The 19,865-nt window shown below is 36.3% G+C and overlaps 1 pseudogene; it reads left to right on the top strand.

Moving 5' to 3' along the window:
• Positions 1–3,761: 3,761 nt before the first annotated feature.
• Positions 3,762–12,229, top strand: LOC120173156 (annotated as a pseudogene).
• Positions 12,230–19,865: the final 7,636 nt, after the last annotated feature.

The raw sequence follows: 19,865 nt of genomic DNA on the forward strand, positions 1-19,865 counted from the left end.
TGAAAATATACAAAATAGCTATAAGAGTTTACAGCTATCATCGTAACCAAATATATAATTGGACATTTTCTTAACATTGAAATAGTTTTTAGATTATAAAGATCATACATGGCAAAGGTTAAAACTCAACTAAAAGACTCAAATAAAAATATATACGAACAAATCTGAATGCATCGACAAACGAATTAAAAAAAGGGAATAAGCTATTGAAAGACCACCGAGAATCACAAACCAGAGTTGAGTATCGTGAGAAACTATCAACGAACGCAAAATCGTGTATCCAAATTCAATCCGAGGGTCCATAGCAGGGAAGATCAACATGATTATCTTGATCAATCGCGACTCGTCAACTCTCACCCTGAGAATACATAGATAAAAAAACGACCCTAGAAAGAAAATAAAAAACGTGCCACAAAGGCAAAGCAATCGTGTCACAAAGATAGAATTATTCCCATTAAAAAACTAAAAAAGAAATAAAGAGAAAAGAGAATCACAGACGACAAATAACATTAAAACTGATGTCGCCACCGACTAAATAAAAAAAATTGATCTGATCTATATAAAATAACATTGTAACGGCCCAAAATACGAGTTAGGAGTTTCAAGTTATTTCGTTTGGACTTATGAATGACTTTGCCTTTATATGAAGCTTTGAACACAAATAGATTTGATTTGGGCTTGGGATGAGCCCAACAAGCTTAACAAAGGATGATTTTAATCATACATCAAATGAGGAATGACTAAATGGGTAATTAACTCATTTATTGAATCAAAGTTGATTCCTCATTAAGGGTGATGACTTCACGTCTAATTTTTCTCAGATCTCTTTTTCACTACATGCTTTGTCTTCTTCCTCTCTTCTCATTCTTTTCCCTTCCAAGCCAAGCTAAAGCTAGGAACTTTAAGAAACTCAAGCTTCATTGGAGAATTTAATGTAAAAACTACAACCTCTATCTCTCAAGCTTCAATCCAAGCCCCCATTTGCAAGTTTTGGTTGAGTTAACAAAATTTGGGTTTAAGTGGGGTTAGGAAACTTTGTGATTCAGCCTATTTTGGGAGACTTTAAGTTGTAGAAACGATTTCTAATGTTATCCCAAGTATTTCCATAAGTTAATAACTCATTTTCCATGGTTTGATTAGTGCAGGAGCAATGAGAGAGCCCATGTCTAGAGGCAAGGAAAAGTTGGTCTTAGGGTGATTTGAGAAGTTTCAATCACCAAGCTTCAAGGTAATATGATTCTAACTTGACCATACCACATGTAGGTCATTGTATGTGCACTTATGGTGTGTTTGGTTCATGAAGCATATTAGAGAAAATTTCATGGCAAGATTCGTATTGTGTTTCTAAGCATGACAGTTGATAACTTTTGACCTCTAAGACCTCAAATAAGACTTTAAAATCTTTTTTCAGCCTTAGGGGAGTGAATGGGTGAGTTTGGATGTGAATTTCTCTCAAACAAACCATTCTGGTTCATCATATCGGTACTGGAAGAACAATATCGATACTATTCTTCGTGAAAGGCCAAAACCAGGCTGATTTGTAAGGGAAGTATATCGATATCGAGGTCCGATCTTGAGACCTCAAAGGGCCAGTATCGATATTGAAATGATTTTGAAAACATCGAAGCTAAATTTGGTATCGATACTCAGGTGAGTATCGATACCCAGGGTCGAGTATGGATACTCCCTATAGGAGTATCGATACCTAAGTATTTTTTAAAACATCGAATCTGATTTGGTATCGATACTCGCCTGAGTATCGATACCAAGGCCCAATATTGGTATCCACGGTGATTTGGGCAATTTCATTCAATCAGTTTGGGTGTTCGGCTTGGGTGTTTTGGGTCTATATAAGTACTTTTGCATGTTTATGGCTCTGCACGCCAACATGTTCATGTAATGAATACATGTAGTATTGCATAGTTATTCTCATGGCACTCAGCTTGTGAGCTCAGCGTATGAAATGTGTTTCCTTGTGCAGGTTAGTAGGGGATCGTTGAGGAGCTTATCATATTCGTACATTCCAGACCAGAAGATTACAGAGTATGTCTTGAGTATTTTTAGAGGGCATGTATTCTATATAGACCTTTTATAATCGAATCATAACTTTATTTTGATTTTAAACCCTATGGTTGTGATATACGTATTTTGGAGGACTCCTATATTTTCTAAACGTTGAATTAATTTCAGCTGCAATTTATGATGAAATTTTTTGATGATTACAAATGTTTTAAAATTAAATTTTTAGGTTGACCATTTTGATGGTTTCGTGTGACATCGTAATCCATGGATCTTCGGGTCGGATTGGATCAGAGTGTTACAAACACAAACTCTAAAAAGAAGAAAAAGAGTGGGAGGGGAGAGCCATTTATTACAGTATTATTAATATGCTAACATAATTTAATTATATATTAATATATACTAATAATCTATTAAAATTTTCATTAATCTAAAAAATTTAATTTATAATTATTTAATATGTTGATTGTAAAATAATATATACGGTAAAATAATTTTAAAAGTAAAAGTATAATTCTAATGTTTTGCTACAAATATATATATGTAAATATGAAAGTTATTTTTTAATATTTTATATAACCTTTATTATCGGAGAGTTCTACCGCGCGACAGTCTTAATATACGGCTAATGAAAGACGCTACCGGTTTTGTTATTATTTTTTTAATATTTCTGGTAAAAAATTACCTAAAATATTATTATTTCTATCTAAAACATTAATATTTTTTAACATTTCTGGTAAAGTACCCAATAATAACAAAACCGGTAGAAAAATAATATTTTAGGTAGCACTTTACTAGATATGTTAACAAAACCGGTAAAGAGCTCAATAATAACAAAACTGATAGAAAATAATATTTTAGATAATTTTTTACTGAAAATGTTAGAAAAAATAATAAATCGATAACGTATTCCTTAATCGTATATTAGGATTTTTTCAATTATGATTAGAATTACCTCGACTTTCATGAGTGAGGTAATGGCTGCGGTGCACGCGGTCAATTTGTTGTCGAGATAGACTTTCAGTCAGGAATTTTGAAGGTGATTCTATGTGATTGTCAAACTTGCTTCATGTGAACAGGATTTCTCATAGATCAACACTCTGATTTGGGAAGCTAGTCAGAGGGCTAATACTTTTCTGCTTGCTCATTTCGGTTCACCCCACGCGAAAGAAATTATACAGCTCATTTTTAAGTATGAGTTGATTGAAAGAAATTAATCAATAATTAAAATTTAATTTTTTGAATCGGGACAAAAATTAGATGGACCAATAAGTGATTATCCCATTTTAAAGTTCAAACGCTGAATCTCATTAATTAGACTGAGGTCACGCTGGTATATCTTATTGTCTTCACTCTTTTTGTCTACCGTATTCATTTATCTTTATTTTTTTCACTCTTTTGTCTTCTACCCTATTCATCCATCTCATTTTCCTTTCAACTTAGAAACATCAAGGTTAGAACTTTGTAGTGTGAGAGCCTTAGACGAATTGGAGAAGGTAAGAATCAAAATTTTCTCATCTAGAGCTCCAATGCAGCTCCATTTCTCATTAGTTTGTCATGGTGGTTGTAGGTGGGGTTTATAAGGGTTTTAGAAATTCTCTGCTGTTTTTTGGGGGCAAAAATGACACCTTCGAGCAACAAAGACAGTGACGAAACGGAGAAGAAGGAAGGAAAGAAGCAGCAGAAGAAAGTTCCATCGCTGAAGTTGTTTTCATTTTGCAGACTTTTACGACTACGTGCTCATGGCTTTGGGTTCCATCGGTGCATGCGTGCGTGGTGCATCTGTTCCTGTTTTCTTCGTCTTCTTGGGGAAGCTCATTAACGTTGCTGGAATGGCTTATCTCTTCTTTACATTTTTGTTGATTAAACCATAAAGATTCTTACATTTCCCCCTATTCTGGGCAGTACTCGTTGGATTTTGTATATCTGAGCGTGGCTATTTTATTTTCCTCGTGGATAGGTTAGTTAAAACTTCCTTAATTCATCAAATTCTACTCCTTTTTTAATCATAAATTTGATGATATGTGTGTCATTTATTTATTGCAAAGATTTAATAGGGCATTTAGGAAAATTTATAATGCATCACATTTATTTATTGCAATTCACCATTAATTTATAAGGTAAAATTTACAAATGGTCATTAAACTATATCAAATTATCTTTTCGAACATTTAATTTTTAAAAGTTATATAATAAATATTAAATTTAATTTTGTTACAAATGGGTACAAAACCATTAAGAAATATCTCATTTGACCCTTCAATTATAGCTAAAATTTAATTTTACTCTTAATTTTAATGAAAATTCTTATTAGGCTGTGGAATTGAAAATGAAATACATATAGATAAATAAATATCATCTTTTAATTTTATATTATAAATATTAAATTTGTACCATATAAATTAAAAATTATTTGATATGATATTATAAATTATGGATGTATGGTTTTCAAATTACATTTAAATTTATTAAATAAAAGTTAAATGCTTAAATCATATCTTAATAAAAAGAAATTTATTATTTGATAATATAAATTTCTGGATGTCAAAAATTATAAATTTTTTATTTTAAAATATAATAACAATTATAAAATAATTAGTTAAAATAATTTTTGCATAATGAAAAAATTAGTTTCATTGTTTGATAACACAATTCTTTTAAAATATATTTTTTTAATTTTAAAAATAAAAAATCACATATTTTTTTCAGAACTACTATTAAAATGTGAAAAATATTAAAGTGAAATTCTATTATAATCGAGGGCTAATAAGATACTTTTCATTAATTTAGTATGTTATTCACTCCTTAATAACATTTAATAATTATTATTTAATTTTTTAGTGAAGTAAAGTTTAATGTATATTTTGTTATTTTTAAAAATTCAATGATAAATAAAATTAATTTTAAAAAATTGTGAATATTTATAAATTTTACCTTATTTTATATTAGTGGTGCATTTCCGTACATGTTATTAATAATACATTTCAATAAATATCACTCATTGCAGACCCTTCCGAGCATTTATTTTTAGTCGGTTGTTCGGTGTGTTCTGGGTTTTATGCCTCAGCGGCTGGTTCAGATTTCATTGCAAACAATTAATCTAAATATACCTGTCTGATTATTTTCATCTAAATATGGGATTGAAAAAACTATGATAATTCGTAAATGCATGACACGTGTATATGAATACAACACAAATTTAATTTAAATATAAAAAATTCGGCGTAGAGGTCAAAGTATAAAGACGGCTCTTTACCTATTTATTGCACAATGAAACAATTTGGATACAAATTTGATCATTACAGCCGCAATTAACTAAATGGGCGCCGCATATTTTGAACAAAAAAAAAAGTTACTACAGAAATGTGGTTGTATTAATTAAGAATTGGGATTTGGACACTCTAAAAGAACATGTAATTGTATTAAGTTGCTAATTAAAAATGTTTATGGATAATATACCAGGTTTTTTGTGGTGCATGCTAACCATTGTTGAGTTTAATTGATGTCAGGTGGGGAATTTCATGCATTACGTTAGCAGGTTTATGGTAGGTTTCATCATCGGTTTTGCTAGGGTATGGCAAATCAGTTTGGTAACGCTGTCAATCGTTCCGTTGATCGCCGTCGCCGGTGGCCTTTACACTTATATTGCTAGAGTTCGAAACTCCTATGTGAAAGCCGGTGAAATTACCGAAGAGGTCGGTTTTCTTTTTCCAATCTCCCATGCATCAAGACATTTTACGTGAAAAATGATCGGAAGAGATTATGTGACTTGACTTTTCAGGTGATCGGAAATGTTCGAACGGTCCAAGCATTTGCCGGGGAAGAAAGGGCGGTGAAGTCATACAAAGAAGCATTGATGAACACATACAAGTACGGTAGAAGCACCGGCTTAGCCAAGGGGCTTGGACTCGGTTCAATGCATTGTGTTCTTTTCGTTTCCTGGGCTTTGCTGGTTTGGTTCACCTGTATAGTTGTTAACAAGAACATTGCAAACGGTGGCCATTCGTTCACTACATGCTTAATGTTGTCATCTCCGGCGTGTAAGTTTTGTGAAATATCAATATATGGATATTCTGAAAACTTGTAGTAATTACTTGGTTTTTTGCAGGTCGTTAGGATTGGCGGCACCGGACATCTCGGCGTTTATTTGAGCAAGGGTGGCTGCGTATCCAATATTCGAGATGATAGAGAGGAACACAGTAAGCAAAACCAGCTCCAAAACATGTTACAGACTTGACAAAGTGGAGGGTCAGATCGAATTCAAGGACGCGACGTTCAGGTATCCATCACGTCCTAATGTCGTAATCTTCGATAGGTTCAGCCTCAACATTCCTGCTGGCAAGATTGTAGCTCTTGTGGGAAGGAGTGGCTCTGGGAAGAGTACGGTCGTATCATTGATTGAGAGATTTTTATGAGCCAAATGCAGGGGAAATTTTGTTGGATGGGAACAATGTTAGGGACCTTGATCTCAAATGGCTAAGACAGAAAATTGGTTTGGTTAATCAGGAACCGGCTCTTTTCGCAACCATAATTAGGGAGAACATTCTTTACGGAAAAGATGATGCTACACTCGAAGAGATAACTTGTGCCACGAAGCTTTCGGAGGCCATCGCTTTTATCAGTAATCTCCCTGATAGATTTGAGACTCAGGTACTCATTTACCACTGCTAGCATGTACTATAGGGTCACTTCTCTAAGCGATCGCTTTGGAATTGCAGGTTGATTAGAGAGGAATACAACTATCAGGTGGACAGAATCAGAGGATTGCAATATCTCGGGATTGAAGCAACAAGTGCACTTGATGCAGAATCTGAGAAGAGAGTGCAGGAGGCACTTTACCGTGTGATGGTGGGACGAACCACGGTCGTGGTGGCTCATCGGCTTTCTACTATTAGGAATGCAGACGTGATAGCTGTTGTTCAAAGTGGGAAGATAGTAGAAACAGACAGCCATGATGAGCTCATTTCGAATCCTAACAGTGCATATTCGTCGCTCGTTCAGCTTCAAGAGACAGTGTCGTTGCAACGATACCCCTCTCATAGTAACACAATCAGTACGCAACTCAGGTACATTAACAATGAAGTGACTTTGCCTAAGGCATTCTACCTTGTTTTGCTTATGCTGTTCTAGTAAGAACAATACATTAATCAGAACTTTCTTTGTTTTTCCCCCTTAATTTCTTTATAGCTCGAATTATTCACGAGAATTATCCTGAACAAGGACAAGCTTCGGCACAAGTTTTCGTTCCGATAAGGACTCAATACTAAGCCATGTGGAGGCTGAAGCAATCGATACCAGGAAGCCTGTTTCACCAGGAAGGCTGTATTCTATGATAGGACCCGACTGGTCTTATGGGGTCTTTGGCACCATTGCAGCATTGATTGCTGGAGCTCAGATGCCTCTCTTTGCTCTAGGGGTTTCTCAAGCTCTTGTAGCCTATTACATGGACTGGGAAACAACGTGCCGTAAAGTCAAGAAGATTTCCATCCTATTTTGCTGTGCTGCAGTTATAACAGTCATCGTTCACGCTGTCGAGCACCTATGTTTCAGCATCATGGGAGAGTGCCTCACTCTTCGTGTGCGTGAAGTGATGTTTTCTGGTAATAAGTGATCTAATCCGAGCGATCGTTCGACATTGTTGAACTTTTCCTTTTCCTTGCCACCTGAAAAGGTCATGTACTCGTGTGTTCTTTACTTAATTTTACTTTTGCAGCCATTTTGAAGAAAGAAATCGAATGGTTCGACAACCTAAACAACTCGAGTTCCATGCTTGCATCACGCCTAGAGAGTGACGCAACGTTTCTAAAAGCCGTAGTTGTCAACCGGACATCGATTCTCATTCAGAATTTAGGTTTGGTTGTTGCCGCCTTCATCATTGCATTCATCTTAAACTGGAGAATCACACTTGTTATCTTGGCCACTTTCCCATTGATCACAAGTGGTCACATTAGCGAGGTTTTTAGATTTGCCAACATTAATTTATACAAACTCAAAAGGTTTTAGATAGGAATACATATAGTGATATTCTTCCTATCATTCAGAAACTATTCATGCAAGGCTATGAAGGTAACTTGAGCAAAGCATATCTAAAAGCAAACATGCTTGCTGGTGAGGCCGTCGGCAATATTCTAACCATTGCTGCATTTTGTGCCGAGGAGAAGATCCTCGATCTGTATGCCCGTGAGCTGGTGGAGCCTTCAAAGCGTTCTTTTAACCGTGGCCAAATCGCCTGGATATTCTATGGCATTTCCCAGTTCATCTTCTCATCTTCTGGCCTTGGCTTATGGTATGATGGTTGAGCTTCATAATAGTTAATCAATGAGCCAATGAGCATTGCAATAACTAGTACATTGCTGTTAATTTGTTCAGGTATGGTTCTGTATTAATGGGGAAAGAGCTAGCTAGCTTCAAATCTGTCATGAAATCATTTATGGTTTTGATTATAACGGCAGTAGCCATGGGAGAAACTTTGGCATTGGTTCCGGATCTTCTAAAAGGGAACCAAATGGTGGCATCCGCGTTCGAGATAATGGACCGGAAGACGCAGGTCGCCGGGGATGAACTAACAAATTTGGGAGGTACAATTGAGCTAAGGGGTGTCCAGTTTAGTTATCCATCAAGGCCAGAATGTAGTCATTTTCAACGGCTTCGATCTAAAAGTTCGTTCAGGAAAGAGTAAGGCGCTGGTGGGGCAAAGCGGTTCCGGTAAAAGTTCGGTTCTTGCTCTTATATTTCGATTATATGATCCAACAGCTGGGAGAGTGATGATTGATGGTGAGTTTTTTTCCCTGAATCTTGAAATCCAGCTGGTAAAATACTTATTTCAACCGTGCATACAATTAAATCCTTGCCAAATCCTTACAGGGAGAGAGAAGGAAACTGAAGCTCAAATCCCTTGGGAAACGCATTGGACTAGTCCAACAAGAACCAGCACTTTTTGCTACATCAATTTATGAGAACATCCTTTATGGCAAAGAAGGGGCTTCAGAATCAGAAATAATTGAAGCAGCTAAGCTAGCCAATGCACATGGATTCATAAGTTACTTGGGTTGTTGGTTTTTTGGCAAAGTCCCACATTGGTTGTGTATAAGGAGGAGGTGAAATTCTTTTGTTATTAATAGAATCTTCCTCCTATTTAGTTAAGCATCCCACAAATATAAGTCTTTTTCTATATTAAAGGCTATTTGTACTCTTTCTCTCTCTTTGTAATATTTCCTCTATTAGTGAAATATTATTTTAGTAGTGTTCGAGGAGGTAGGTATAATTTTGGCCTAACCTCGTTAAATTTTGGTGTTCTCTTTTATGTCTATTTAATAGCTATTGTTGGGTATAGTTATTTTTAATTATTTTCCTATTAAAATTGCTTATCTTGGTAGTTCTGTCTAAGGAAAATGGGTTTTAAGAGGGACCATTGTGACCCTTCTTCTTTCCTTGGAATCTACCTCGGGGTGATTTTTAGTACAATCGTTTTCACACTAGTCACCTAGATAATAGTTTTCAAAGTGAATTTGTTATTATTGGTGGAAATTAACCCGAATTCCACAACAATTGATATCAGCGCTCTTGGTTTATTTTAGTATGCTCTGTGGTTGCAGCTTAGGCTGATCTTCCACATCAGAAAAAATTTCCTTGGGATAATTGACATTCCGCATTGACAGCTATTAAATAGAATTTGTAGCAGAAATGGCAGACGACACAAAAACATCCGCAAGAAATGCTATGACAAATGTTAGATTTGCAGTGGAGATTTTTTATGGCACCGGTCATTTCGACATGTGGCAAAGTGAGGTTCTAGATGCCCTATTTTAGCAAGGTCTAGACATTGTTATTGAAGGAGAGAAACCAGATGATGTTGAAGAGAAAGAATGAAAGAGGATCAATAGATTGGCATGTGATACTATTCGATCGTGTCTTTCTAGAGAGTAGAAGTATGCATTTTCTAAGGAAACTTCTGCAAGTAAATTGTGGAAGGCACTGGAGGAGAAATTTTTGAAGAAAAGCGGTCAGAACAAGCTCTACATGAAAAAGATATTGTTCCGCTTCAACTATGTACCAGGTACCACTATGAATGATCACATTACTAGCTTTAATCAGCTGGTGACTGATCTGATGAATATGGACGTGACTTTTGAAGACGAAGATAGCTGATGTGATGGGATCACTTCCTGATGAGTTTGAGTATCTTGAAACTACTCTACTTCATGGGAAGGTTGATGTGTCTCTCAATGAAGTAATTATTGCCTTGTATAGTTATGAATTGAGAAAGAAAGACAAACAAGAAAATACAAGTGTCGAAGGAGAAGCTCTTATTGTTAGAGGCCGTTCGAAGAGTCAGAATAAAGAAATGAGAGGAAGATCGAAGTCAAAGTCCAGATTGAGCAAAGATGAATGTGTCTTTTGTCGAGAAAAAGGGCACTGGAAGAAAGAATGTCACAGTCTAAAGAATAAAGGCAAACCTGAAAGGGGAAAGGCTGTCTCAGAATCAAATGTGGTCGAGTATAATGATGCGGATTCAGATTTTGCATTCGCTGCTACGCCATCAACCAGCAGTTCCAGTTCATGGCTGTTAGATTCAGCTTGTAACTACCATATGACCCCCAATAGAGAATGGTTTTTTGATTTTAAAGAACTAAAAGGTGAAATTATCTACACAACAAATAATTCCCCTCTTGACACACTTGGGATTGGTTCAATTCGCTTGCGGAATCAGGATTGATCAATCAGAATCTTAATAGGTGTCCATTATATACCAGATTTAATGAGAAATCTCATCTTTGTGGGAACCTTAGAGTCAAAAGGTTTAGAAGTGAGGGCAAAAGATGGGATTATGAGGATTATCTCTGGTGCACTGGTGATAATGAAGGGAATCCGGAAAAGAAACAAGTGTATTACTTTCTGGTAGTACAATTGTTAGGACAGCAGCAGTTGCAGCTTCTAGTGATGAACAGGAGTCAGAAGCAACCGGGTTATGGCATATGCACTTGGGGCATGCTGGTGAAAAATCCTTGAAATTACTGATAGATCAAGGATTATTGAAGGGTGATCAGGCTTGCAAATTAGCTTTTTGTGAGCATTGCATTAAAGGAAAGAAGACGAGGGTGAAATTTGGAACAACAATCCATGATACTAAAGGTATTTTGGATTATGTTCATTCAGATGTCTGGGGGTCTTCCAAGATAACTTCATTGGGAGGAACACACTATTATGTCACCTTTGTTGATGGTTTTTCCCGAAGAGTTTGGGTATATACAATGAAGACAAAGGATGAGGTGCTAGGATTTTTTCCTTAAATGGAAAAAGATGGTGGAGACTCAAATAGGCAGAAAAATCAAACGTCCCCGTACAGACAATGATGGAGAGTAAAAAAATGATCTATTTCTGAAAGTCTATGAAGAAGAAGGTATTGTCAGACACTTCACTATCAGATCTACACCACAACAGAATGGGGTGGCAGAGCGTATGAACCGGACATTAGTGGAGAATGTTCGATGTATGTTGTCTAATGTTGGGTTAAGGAAAAAAATTTGGGCTTAGGCTTTGGTCTATGCTTGTTACGTTGTCAACCGCTTACCATCGACTACTATTAGTGGTAAAACTCCATTAGAGAAATGGTTTGAAGTACCTGCTACAGATTATAATTCCTTACATGTGTTTGGTTCCACTGCATACTACCATGTTAAAGAGTCAAAGCTGGATCCAAGAGAAAAGAAGGCTATCTTTATGGGGATCACCTCTAGTGTGAAAGGCTATCGTCTTTGGTGTCCAGAAACAAAGAAAATAATCTTCAGCAGGGATGTTACCTTTGATGAATCTACCATGTTGAGAAAGGTGACTTCAGAAAAATTGAAGCAGACAGATGGAAACTCCCAAACAGGTGGAGTTTGAAGGAAGCATAATTAACCCAGCCAGTAAAGAAACTGATGTTGACTCTCCTATGGTAGAAGAAGAGTCAGATGAAGAAGAGGTTCAGACCCAAGAACCTCCACAGCAACATGAATCAATTGCATTCAGAAAGGAAAAGATGATCATTAGACAACATGCTCGTTATGCTGATATGGTCTCTTTTGCATCACCAATTATAATTAATGACGTTCCTGCCACTTTTAATGAAGCAGTCCAAAGTTCAGAAAATAAAAAGTGGAGGATCGCCATGAATGAAGAAATACAATCCCTTCAAAAGAATCAGACGTGGAAACTAGCTAGTCTTCCGAAGGGAAAGAAGACAATTGGGTGCAAGTGGGTATATGCAAAGAAAGATGGATTTCCTGACAAGAATAACATCCACTACAAAGCAAGATTGGTGGCTAAAGGCTACACTCAAATGGAGGGTGTAGACACCCGTTTTTGTCCGGGTCTTTTTATATTATTTAATTTTATTAATTATTATTAATTATTATTATTATTATCAATTTTACATATTACATTTTTGCAGGCTTAGAAGCCCAATTCAGATTACAAAGGCCCAATCCCGGAGCCCAACAACCCGAAGCCCAATTGGCCCAGAGATCAGAAGCCCACTGCTAACCCAGACCCAACCTAGCAGATTAGGGTTTCAAACCCTAAAACAGATTAGGGTTTCAAACCCTAAAACAGATTAGGGTTTCAAACCCTAAAACAGATTAGGGTTTCAAACCCTAAAACAGATTAGGGTTTCAAACCCTAATCCCCTACTCAGCCGCCGCTTCTGTTGGGAGTTCCAGCCGCCGAGTGACTCTTCAATTTCCCAGCCGCTCAAGCCGCCTGCTTCCCTCACCGCCGCTGTCATCGGAGCTGTGAGGAGTCCATCCATCAAACAGTGACCGGTTCCTGTAAAAAAAACAGTAACCAAATCAAAGAACAGTGGCCTAAACTTACCCCAAATCTAAAAACCCATAAAATAACACCCAAAAATCCCGAAAAATCTGGATTTCATTCACCCAAATCAGAGAAATCAAATCCTATCTACCTAGATATCATCATCATCTCACCAGAATCCACACGGAAGCAAACATAAAAGAGAAAAGAAGAGTAATCCGTAGGGAGGACAAAAAAAGAAAAAAGGAAAAAAATATAAAAACCAGGCAAAGAGAAAGAGAAAAAGACCTAAAGGTCTTACCTTCCGAGCTATCACCGTCGTGAGCTTCACTGGACCAAACCCCTTTTGTTCGAAGGTAAAGATTAGTTGTTTAGTTGGTTGTGGGAAAAGGGGCTCTGTTTCTATGTTGGGTTTTTTAGGAAAATAGAGGAGAAAGAAAGAGAGGAGGGGCTTTTATGGCGTTTAACCCCGTGGCCACCGTTCGCGGTGGCCGGGGCTTTGGTTTGCCACATACGGCGGCGTGAGGGTTGTGGCAGAGAGAACTCTCTCTTTCTGTTTGTGATTTTGCTGAAAGGAGAGCAAATGAAATGGTTAAAGGGAGAGATGAAACCCTATTTTGGGTTTAATCAATACGACGCCGTTTAAGGGTTACAGGGAGGTCTATGTGTTTCATATTTAGGGTTAATATCAGAATAGGTCACCGTAATTCTGTAATCTCACGCGTTTTCCTTTCATTTTCGGGGTAAATTACATTTTAAATCCCTTTAGCTTTGTAATGTTTGTAATATGATCCTTAATGAAATTTCATCTTTTATGAGCTCTTATTTATTTCTTGTTTCGTTTTAATCCTATATGATAGTATTATATTTTCTAAGTGTTTAGATTTTTGGTTGCTTGTTTTGTATAGTGTTCGTTTTGGTCCTCATTTACATGTTTGTGTAATTCTTTGATTTGAGCCTTAGAGTTAGATTTGCTTCATTCCAATCCTTATTTCATGTTGTTTCTTATTTTTTACGTCATTTATTTCGGCATATTATTTGTAGATCTCCATTTAATCTTATTGGTATTGGTTTTATTGATTCTAGTGCATGTTTCTTTTCTGAAATTTATTATCAGGTCCTTGTTCTTTCATCATTGTTGTATAATCTTAAGGCTGATTATTTCTTTAGATCTGGTCAATGATGTAATATTTATTTATATTATATATATATATATTATATATATATATATATATATATATATATATATATTCCCTTATATTCCTACAACTCACGCATAGTACTTTGTGTAATAAATCATTATTTTATAGATAACGTATATATATATACTAAATATGTTTATTTTGGGTTATATTATGCGCATATTTATTTATCTATTTCAATTTATATTCTTATTTTTATAATCTCTTTACATGTTTAAATATGTATTTAGCTATTAACTTTTACTCATTTATGTGTTGTTATTCGAATGTATTTCAAGAACAAGTATTTGTAGAATGGGCGTGGAGAGTATCACTTGATCGAAGTGGTACAATCTAATACGACGTTCAAACAAGAATAAAAAATGCAAATTCTTCCTTTTACAAGCTTATAGAATTTTTTTTACTGTTATTCTATTTTTGTTTGATGTTCATATTGTTTAATATTTAAATTTTAATCTTTATTATTATTCCTTCATTGAATCTTAATATGAGTGATGTATGTTTTGGAAAATAAAATGCATTTTATGTCAATTTTCGATATTTATTCTTTAATTTAAAGAGAAAATATTCTTTGGAGATAAGAAATAGACGAGGTAGCTTTCCCGACGGAGGATTGCAAATCTCGGGATTTCTTGTCAAGAAAAGGTTTTTTTATTTTAACTAATATTCAATAAATAGATCATAATTTATTTACTATTCTATTCTTATTTTTCTTATTGTATTAATGGTTGTTATATTAATATTAACGATACATAAATTAAGCATATTTTATTTTCTACTCATGATGATATTATTTAGTGGTAATTCAAAGATAGGATATACTTTATAGATGAGAAATGGATGAGATAGCTTTCCCGTTGGAGGATTGCAAATCTCGAGATTTCTTACCAAGTGAAGTATTTCTATTATTTTAACTAATATTCAATAAATAGATCATATTTTTACTTCATATTCAAATTGTAATTTCCACCATTTACGACGATGTGTAAGCTACACAGTACCAATTTTGGGCGTTGTGGGGTGTTTACCCTTCCCCACACGTAACCGACTCCCGAACCTGTTTTAAATGAATCTTTGGTAACGTAGACCAAATTTTTGTCTTGTAAAATTATTTTTCTTAAAATTGTTTTTAAAAGACGTTTTTAGGTATTCGACCTACCTAACCCAAAGGTCGATGGCGACTCTTTTAAATTTTATTCAAATCCGTTCAAAATCACCAAATTTTTTAAATTAAAGTCATAATTGTGTTTTAAAAATAATACTTAATTGTTTTACAAAAAAAATGGTTATGACAGCTTGGCGACTCTGCTGGGGATTTAGAGAGTCAGGCTGTCGGTCGCTTATATATGGTCGTTATGGTGGAAATTATAAGTTCGAATCTTTAGTAAAACTATGATCTACGTATTGAATTTTTATTTATTTTTATATACTAACATTTTAATTGTTTTCATTTTTTCAGATTTTTTTTAGTTCTCGTTGAGTGTTTTTTCCTATTTTTTGAGTCAAAGGTTTGTTTGTTTCTCCTCACACACATCACTTTCATTAGCATAACATGAGCTCTAGACATGAGTTTCGCTCCAAATTAGTTAGGGTAATTGCTTTACTCTCGTAAGAATTTATTCTTCGTATGAGTTTTAGCAAATAACCCATGGGATACATACCTTATATCTTCGTAGGAATTTATTCCTCGTATGGGTATAAGGCAGTGAATCCCCTCGAATTGAACTCGGTCCGTTTGAAACCTGTAATGGGTGAGGATTGAGGGTTTGGTAGCCCAAGGGGGCACTGACATCAAGGACAATTCGAGTTCCTTTTTTTTCCTGTTAGAGCTGAAACCATGCATATAGTGAACCATAGAACGGTCACACTAGGTAGAGTCATACTGAACCTCTGTTCGTCAATAGGTACCCAAAATAGGCGTACACAATGGAGAAACCCTCTAACCTTTTTATTTTATTTATTTATTTTTGAGTATGTAGAATAGATTTATTCTGTTAAAGCATGTGAAATAGAATTTAGGTGCAATTAGAATTTAATTAATTTAGGAGGGTAGAGAGCATGTTTGGGTAGGACCCCTTTTGAGGAATATTATTCGGGTAGATAATACATAAATAGAATAGATTTATTTCCCGTTTTACATATCTTTTTATGTTAAATTTATACAATTGTTTTGACTAACTGTTTTGTTTGTTTTGTTTATTTTTTTATACTGCATAGACATATCATTAGAAAAGGCGATTGATCTGTGAGTATCGATAAAGTGGAAAGACTTTCACGATGGAAAGGAGTTTCCTAAACAAAGAAGTGAATCCAGCAGATGTAAGGAACTGGTCCGAAGCCAAGCAGAAAGAGCAGGGAGATAGTCTATCAGGGAACTACGTGTCGGATCTGTCTGATTATACGCCAGCTTCTTTAAAACAGAATGAGCTTCAGGGATTGAAAACAATTTGGGAAAGTTGGAATCTTATTGAGAGGCAAGCTTTTCAGCAGACTTATGGGGATATATTTCATCTGATATACGTGAAGGTAGATCCAGTTCTCATACGAAGCATAATACAGTTTTGGAATCCGGCCTATAGTTGTTTCACATTCAACCAAGAGGACATGACTCCAACCCTCGAGGAATACCAATTTCTGTTGAATTTGACAAGCGTTAAAGTGGACAAAGTTTACTCCCGGTCGATAAAAGGGCCTTCCTTTAAGTCAAAGCTTGCAAAGATTTCGGGCACAAGCGACAAATGGGTGAATGATCGCTTACAACGCAAGGGAGAAAGTGAGGGAGTGCCGTGGTCTCACTTACAAAAGATAGCTGAAGCACACGTAGATGAAAACGTGCGTAGAGATGTATTAGCTTTGGGTATATATGGTTTGGTAATCTTTCCAAAATGTTTGGGATTGATCGAGCTAGCAGTAGTCGATTTGGTTGAGAAGTTAGGAAGAGAGGTGAATCCAGTTCATGCGATTCTTGCTGAAACTTTCCGATCTTTGAATATAGAAGGTTGGGGGGAGGTCGTTTTATGGGCTGTGCTCAATTGCTTACTGTGTGGATCAGAAGCCATTTCTGGAAGGAAGAAAAAGTCAACTATAACCGTTTTTTGAAAGATTATTCTCCTGTTGCTGAGTACCTCACGAAGGAATGGCCTGAAGTATCTCAGAAAGATCAATGGATTGATTTCTTCCGGAATCTACAGAGTCAAAACATAGCATGGCGAACCCCGTGGCTGATGCATACACAAATCTTGTTCAAGTGTGGAGATTTGGACTGGATTATATTACTGGGACTATGGGGAGGAGTGGGATACGCTCCTTTGTTGATATTGAGACAGTACGGTGCCCGACAGTTTGTTCCTGTGACTCATGGGTTGACTGGTGCTGAATTTGATTATAAAGAAGGCAATTATAGAAAGAAAATCAAAGATGTGGCTGATTCCTGGAGGATGACTTTTAGGACTAAAGTAATTGGAGCAGATGTTATCTTGACGCCTGATTATGAAGCCTGGAGAATCAGGAGGGTAAATGATAAGATACCTTTAACATCTGGAGAGGGATCAGGTCGATAGAAGAACAAATCAGAAATATCCCTTCGAATTTGGAAATCCAAAGAATTGAGTTTGAAATGGAAAAGGCTAAAGATTCCAAGAAAATAGAAGAGATGGAGAGAGAAAACTTCATGTTGACTATCGAGGCTGAATTTCATGCCAGACAGTTTATAATGATGAGAGAACGGAAAGAGGAGGTGGAAGCCGATTTAGAAGATTTAAAAAAGGATTATCAAATGGTACAGCAAGTGAGAAAGAGACTTGGATCCAGAGAATTAGCAGCTGCAAGACGGCGAATCAAAAGTCTGGAAATTGAGAACAAGTGTCAGATCAAGAAGATAGAAGCTGGAAAAGCAAAAGTCTGCGAGTTAGAAGCCGATAAAAAGGAATTGGTCAAGCAGTATAAAGCTGAGGCTCGTAGAGCTCAAAAACTCCATGAAGAAAAAGAAGTCAGCCTGAAAGAATTAGAAGAAGAAAAGAATCAAGTCCAGGGGTTAAAAACTGAGATGAACAGTATAATTGAGGACTTTGAGGACAAAGATCGAAGAATTTTAGAGCTCGAAGAAGAAGAAAGAAAAGAAAGAAGAGATGTGGTCTGAGAGACAGGGATGGAATCGATTCCTCGATAGAAAGCAGGCAGAGATTGGATCGTGGATGCAGAGATTCTCGACAAAAAGTCAGCAAGTAGATGAGCTCACGGGAGAAATGGGAGAATTACAGATGAGATTCGAACATGAGATGAACCAATCTCGAGCTATGAATGATGAGCTCAAAAGTCATGTATCAAACCTTGAGCAATCCCTTCTGCAAGTGCAAGTTCCTCCCGCTTCAGTGGACCTAAGAGTCGCTCTCGAAGAAAACAAATCCTTCCAGAAGGAAATCAGAGAATTGAAAGGTGAACTCCAGAAATGCCGAATTCATATTACCAGTCTAGAAAAAGAAATCAAACGCATCAATAAGGGATGGGAAAATACATATGAGCATTATCGCCTTGGTAGAAGAACGCGAGCGCATGATGGGGGAAGCTATTGCTCAAATGGGTGAAGTGGCTCGGTACATGAACGAATTAGCCAATAGAGCGGAGATCATCCAACTGCGTACAAATCCGGTTTCTGAATATACAAGGGAGATCATCGCCATTATGAACGAAATTGTAGAGCTGAGTCTGAGGGCTAGGCCTTATATGTAATAGAACTCCTTTGTAATGAGTGAAACTTTTTATCCAATGAAAGTATTTCCGAATGGTTACTGCTTGGGTCAACGCCTTTATTTGCATTTCATACTTGCATCATTCATTATGCATAAGTAAATTCATCATTTATAATGCATCACCAATAAAATGTATCATTTATAGCACATTACCAATAATATGCATTCGAATTTAAAAGAACAATAAAATTAATTTCCGAAGGGTTATGTGACAGACGATTCTGGCAAGTAAGAACTTCAATCCTTATCACACGCGAAGTAGAGCCATGGAGGCCAAGCTTGATCAATTAAAGAAAGAAATGCAAGAAGATTTACTAAGAATACAACAAGAATGGCAGGCAAAGATGGATCAGTCACAAAAGTCAATTATAGATCAAATCCTGCAAAGCCAGGCTAATATGATGAATGAGATGATGACCAAGATATCTGGGATACGTACTGAAACAGTTAAAGAACCAAGCGCTGCCCCTGTTGAAGTTTCTAGGCAGGAGTCTACCCCGAGACTAGTTATCTCACCTGAAAAGCTAGTTGAACATCCTGCAGGGTCTTCAGCTGTAAAGGTTCAAATGGCCACGACTAACCCTTAAAACAGTCCTTATGAGTATATTGATGTAGATCCTGAGGAAATGGAGAAACCTAAAACGGAAGTACCAGAGCATTTAAAGGATTGGTGCAAAGGGTTTTTTAAAGAAATGGGAAAGCAGGGTTCTCAAGACGGAATGAATGCAGAGGAATTGAGTCTTGTGCCAGGCCTAGTATTACCACCAAAGTTCAAAATGCCAGAATTTGAAAAGTATGATGGGAAAACTTGTCCTGTTGCTCACTTGACCATGTTTTGTCGAAGAATGACAGGATTTGTGAAGGATGATGGGCTATTAATTCACTGTTTCCAGGCCAGCTTGACGGGGTCAGCTGTCAGATGGTATAACCAATTAACCCAAGCTAAAATAGGGTCTTGGAAGGATTTGGCCAATGCATTTAAAGAACAATATCAACACGTTACCGATATGATGCCTGATTGTGTTACTCTCCAAAATATGGAGATGAAGCATAATGAGACCTTCCGACAGTACGCTCAGCGCTGGAGGGATATTGCTGCTCA

Source organism: Hibiscus syriacus, unplaced genomic scaffold (genome assembly GCF_006381635.1).
Source record: "Hibiscus syriacus cultivar Baekdansim isolate YM2019G1 unplaced genomic scaffold, ASM638163v2 tig00111941_pilon, whole genome shotgun sequence".
Taxonomy (NCBI): domain Eukaryota; kingdom Viridiplantae; phylum Streptophyta; class Magnoliopsida; order Malvales; family Malvaceae; genus Hibiscus; species Hibiscus syriacus.